The following is a 5149-nucleotide window of genomic DNA, read 5'->3' as shown; positions in this document are numbered from 1 at the left end:
AAGGAAAACCCTACCTTCAGAAAGAAGGGATATGCATCGGGTCGTGCATAGCGCCGATTTTGAGTAATCTGTTTTTATCAAAACTTGACAAGGCTGTTTCCAGCCACCTAGACAGCTTGGACGTAATCAAGGTCTTTAGATTTGTTGATGACTTTTTTATTCTTGTTAAGTGTGACCACGGCTCACTTGAGTCAAAGGCTCAGAGCATTTTAACTACCATGAGAGAACATTTTAAACCGCTTGTTTTAACATGCGAATTGCCCATCGATAACTCCATTAGATTTTTAGATATTAACTTCATCTTTCACGCTCATCACATATGCTGGGCCTACCAGCCGCGTAGTAACAAGCCGATGCTGCCATATCACTCCGCTCATTCAAAACTGGTAAAAAGAGGTATTGTCAATTTATGTTTTCAAAATGCTCTCCAGAAATCTTGTCCGCACATGATGACCGATAGTTTTCAAGAGCAGTCCAAGAGGCTGACTAATGCCGGGTACCCCTCTCATGTTCAAGTTTCTGTTGCCGAAAAACTTGTTAAGAGAATGAAACCAGAAAATCAATGTAACCTAAACCCGGTTCCTCGAGAACGAAAAAACCTTGTTGTAGTACCTTATCTACACAAGATTTCCCACAATCTAAAAAGAATTGGTCAACGAGCGAATGCGACCGTCGTGTTCTCGGCGCCGAAAAAACTTGCAACGTTGTGCAAACTGGGAAAAACCAACACCAACAAAGCGCGCGGTTGCGCTACTAGGCACCAGAAGCCCTACGTCACGTGCGATGAAGGTGTTGTATATCAAATTCCCTTGTCATGCGGGAGACACTATATCGGCCAGACGGGGAGATGTCTGAACGAGCGCCTAATGGAACACGCTCGCAACGTCAGAAACGGGCAAGGCGGATCGCTGGTTGACCACATTCTCGCATGCAAGTCAAAAACCTGTAAGCCTTACTTTGATAAAAGTCTGGTAATAGGAAAAAGTAGAGAAAGGCTGACGCGCGAAATAATTGAAGCCGAAAAGATAAATAGGTCAGGAGGCTCGTGTGTAAGCACACCTTCCATTCTCCTCTCAGATAAAGAGCTCGTTTTTCTAAGAAATTGATACTGTTCGCACGTGTGATTACTGTTTTCTGGTGTATAAAAGTGTGATGCTTCAGGAGAATAAAGTTTGTTGGAAGTTAGCGCTCGTGGTGTTCGTCTCTCGTTTCTTGTGTCCTCGTCTTTTGCTGCGCTACAGTGTCTTTGAAAGTCAGAGGTTCGAAGGCGATCAGATACCGCCCTAGTTCTGACCATAAACGATGCCAACCAGCGATCCGCCTGAGTTACTCAAATGACTCGGCGGGCAGCTTCCGGGAAACCAAAGTATTTGGGTTCCGGGGGAAGTATGGTTGCAAAGCTGAAACTTAAAGGAATTGACGGAAGGGCACCACCAGGAGTGGAGCCTGCGGCTTAATTTGACTCAACACGGGAAAACTTACCCGGCCCGGACACTGGGAGGATTGACAGATTGAGAGCTCTTTCTTGATTCGGTGGATGGTGGTGCATGGCCGTTCTTAGTTGGTGGAGCGATTTGTCTGGTTAATTCCGATAACGAACGAGACTCTAGCCTATTAAATAGGTGCGGGGTTCCCAGCACCTTACAACCTTCTTAGAGGGACAAGCGGCTCCTAGCCGCACGAAACAGAGCAATAACAGGTCTGTGATGCCCTTAGATGTCCGGGGCCGCACGCGCGCTACACTGAAGGAAGCAGCGTGTCTTTATCCCTGTCTGAAAAGACTGGGTAACCCGTGGAACTTCTTTCGTGATTGGGATAGGGGCTTGCAATTGTTCCCCTTGAACGAGGAATTCCCAGTAAGCGCGAGTCATAAGCTCGCGTTGATTACGTCCCTGCCCTTTGTACACACCGCCCGTCGCTACTACCGATTGAATGATTTAGTGAGGTCTTCGGACCGATGTCCGGCGCGGCCTTTCGGTTGCGCCGGTCTGTTGGAAAGATGACCAAACTTGATCATTTAGAGGAAGTAAAAGTCGTAACAAGGTTTCCGTAGGTGAACCTGCGGAAGGATCATTACCGGATTGTGCTTGTCACACCCGGCGCCGCCCCCACTTATAAGCGGGGGAAGGCCTCAACCGCGGAGTTGCGAGATTCTGAAGCCGCTTCTCTGCACAAACTGTTGCGCCCAGCGGAGCTCCGTCACCAAGGGAAAGTCGGACGGGCTGTATCCGCAGGTTTGAACGGCGTAACGCACCACTCATGGTGGGCTTTCGGTTGTCGACAACCGTCGAAGAGGCGCAAACAGAGCCGGTAGGCAGGCCGAGGGAAAGGCCTGCCCGCTGCCAAGGGAACGGCGGCGGCTGCTGCGAAGTACGAAAGGAAACGCTGCTCGCTGGCTTTGTCGTGTTGCGACCACGAGTCGGTAGGCGGGCCGAGGGAAAGGCCTGCCCGCTGCCAAGGGAACGGCGGCGGCTGCTGCGAAGTACGAAAGGAAACGCTGCTCGCTGGCTTTGTCGTGTTGCGACCACGAGTCGGTAGGCGGGCCGAGGGAAAGGCCTGCCCGCTGCCAAGGGAACGGCGGCGGCTGCTGCGAAGTACGAAAGGAAACGCTGCTCGCTGGCTTTGTCGTGTTGCGACCACGAGTCGGTAGGCGGGCCGAGGGAAAGGCCTGCCCGCTGCCAAGGGAACGGCGGCGGCTGCTGCGAAGTACGAAAGGAAACGCTGCTCGCTGGCTTTGTCGTGTTGCGACCACGAGTCGGTAGGCGGGCCGAGGGAAAGGCCTGCCCGCTGCCAAGGGAACGGCGGCGGCTGCTGCGAAGTACGAGAGGAACCGCGGCTCGCTGGCTTTGTCGTGTTGCGACCACCAGTCGGTAGGCGGGCCAAGGGAAAGGCCTGCCCGCTGCCAAGGGAACGGCGGCGGCTGCTGCGAAGTACGAGAGGAACCGCGGCTCGCTGGCTGGGAAACTGCGCTTCTGCGCGACGCGCACGCGGCGGGACGCGCGCGGCCCAGGGAACGGCCGCGCGCGAAAGGTCTCGCACTGCGGGCGCGGAGTCTGACGCCGCGCCGACGGCGCGAAAGGAGGCACCGGGACCGAAAAGGACGAGGGATTATAATCCCGCACTTTGAACGCATTCGCGGCAGCCGGGTTCTCTTGCTGCTTCGTCCTTCCCAGCCTTCGAGTAGTCTGTCGGTGCGCTACCGAAACGCCGTCCATGGCACTGTGGCCGGTGGGCTCCTATTGCGGGAGTAGACTGATGAACGTCCGCTTTGCGGCTTGTTCCAAGTACGCGCTGCGTAGCCACGGCTAGGCGGTGCCTGTCTCCTTGCGAAGCAATGATGTGGCGAAATGGTCGAGTAGGGAGCAGCACGATGGCGCACCCGGGGGCGGCCGGACCGGGGGGCGTTGGGAAAACCCCCTCCCCTACAAAAGGGTGCAGCAGCGGTAGGCGGTGATGACTCGCCTTGAAAGATGTGAACAGCAGTTGAGTGTGAACAGCAACAAAAAAACCGCTGCTGGAGTCCGGGGGTAGCGTCGCTGCAGATCGCAGAAAGGTGCGTGAGGACGGTGGCACAGAGCTCCAAGAATATATATTTCTAGCAAACGCCGGTGCTTCGAGGTGTTCTGCGGTCAAGCCCGTGCGTGTGGAGCGGGCGTGCCCAAGAAGGCACAAGAAGACCCACCTCTGATGAAGACCGGAATTGGAGCGTCACGCGTCGGCTCAGCACTTCTGCCTTAGTGGTTGCCAAATGCCTCGTCATCCTATTAGTGACGCGCAAGCCATTATCGCACAAAAGCTTCGAGAGACTTTGCTCGCTTTGGCTTTGAGGCACGCGCAGCATGCCGAACGGACGGCTGCGAGGTGCGAAAGACGTCGGTCGAAACTGCGACTGGAGACCAGGGGAAAAGCCCGGTGCCTAAAACCCTGGTTGTACTGTACGGATTTGAACAAACCAAACGCACGACTCTAAGCGGTGGATCACTCGGTTCTCGGGTCGATGAAGAACGCAGCCAGCTGCGAGACTTGGTGTGAATTGCAGGACACACTGAGCACTGATTCTTCGAACGCACATTGCGCCCTTGGGTCTTCCCTTGGGTTCGTCTGTCTGAGGGTCGGATCATATATCAAGAGAGGCGCCGGCGCCCGGGGATGGCGCGGCCGGTGACTCGTTTTGACCGTGTCGGCAAAGAGGACGGCTCTGTATGGAACGCCGAAGATCCCTCGAAAGACTTTGCGAATGAGGAGGAGAGCGGGTCGAACCCTTCAGCCGCGCGCAAAGCGGCAGAGTCGGGTCGCCCTGCGCTGACGTAACGCGGGCCGGCGGCTGCTAGCCGTAGAGCGTCACGCCTCAGAAAGCGACCGCCGCAGGAAGGGATTACCTGCAGGGAAAGAGCGGTCCGACGGGAGACGAGGCTGTTTGGACGGGCGGCGAAGCGCTGCCTGCTGGCCCGCGGAGAAGTAGCCGAACTGCTGCGAGAAGCGCAGAGACGGGAACGCCCTGTTCCGGGCACGCCCGCGCGAGAAAAAGGGATACCTCGCGCGGGGTGCAGGGAGGTGACGGGCGCGAGCGCGGTGTGCGCAGCACAGTTCGGCAAAGTGCAGAGGCGCGCCGTGTGCGCGGCAACGAAGGGGTCCCCCGGACCCTGCGGAAAGGGACCGCCTCCTCGAGTGGGCGCGAAGTCGAGTACGGGTCGAACGGACGCGATCTCGTTGCGAGCGCAGTCCGCCGTCGGTCTAAGTGCTTCGCAGTCTCTGCCCCGAGAAAAACTGGGCCACTCCAGTTGGGGCGGGGGCGACGCAAAACTCTGACGATGCCCCTACGCCAGGCCGAGGTCGTTCTCTCGAGGGAAAGAGAGGCGGCAGGGAATTTATTCGGCCGCGGCGGTCGGGGGTTCACACTCTCTGCGTTCAGTGTTCCGCGCGCAACCGAATGCGCGCCGTCCCGAGCGCCGGTCAGAGGTGCCTTCCAGTCTCGCTCGCAGTCGCCGAGGGTGCTGCCGACTGAGAGCGGGGAATGGGCGGAAGGTGCCGGCCGGAGACGAGGGAAGGACGCGCGCGCGCGACCGCGCCGGAATCGAACGCGAGAAAATGCATATCTGTGTCGACCTCAGATCAGGCGAGACAACCCGCTGAATTTAAGCATATCACT

General features: G+C 56.8%; 2 non-coding genes and 2 pseudogenes across 2 annotated transcripts in view; 3 read left to right on the top strand and 1 right to left on the bottom strand.

Moving 5' to 3' along the window:
- LOC149324704 (uncharacterized) overlaps window positions 1–5149 on the bottom strand; it is a 100706-nt pseudogene that overhangs the window by 46354 nt on the left and 49203 nt on the right.
- Window positions 1096–2076, top strand: LOC149324714 (small subunit ribosomal RNA; annotated as a pseudogene; the record flags this gene model as incomplete).
- On the top strand, window positions 3963–4115 carry LOC149324713 (5.8S ribosomal RNA). The gene has a single exon (XR_016286807.1). It is a non-coding gene; the product is annotated as a 5.8S ribosomal RNA (ribosomal RNA).
- The window catches only part of LOC149324712 (large subunit ribosomal RNA), a 3942-nt gene continuing 3895 nt past the window's right edge, over window positions 5103–5149 (top strand). The window contains exon 1 of the ribosomal RNA XR_016286770.1: window positions 5103–5149. This exon is cut by the window's right edge and continues 3895 nt beyond it. This is a non-coding gene — a ribosomal RNA (large subunit ribosomal RNA).

This window comes from Amblyomma mixtum, unplaced genomic scaffold, assembly GCF_055824585.1.
Source record: "Amblyomma mixtum isolate Tamu unplaced genomic scaffold, ASM5582458v1 scaffold_21, whole genome shotgun sequence".
Classification (NCBI taxonomy): Eukaryota; Metazoa; Arthropoda; class Arachnida; order Ixodida; family Ixodidae; genus Amblyomma; species Amblyomma mixtum.
Note: the sequence above shows the minus strand (reverse complement) of the source record. Positions and strands in the feature narration are given on the sequence as shown.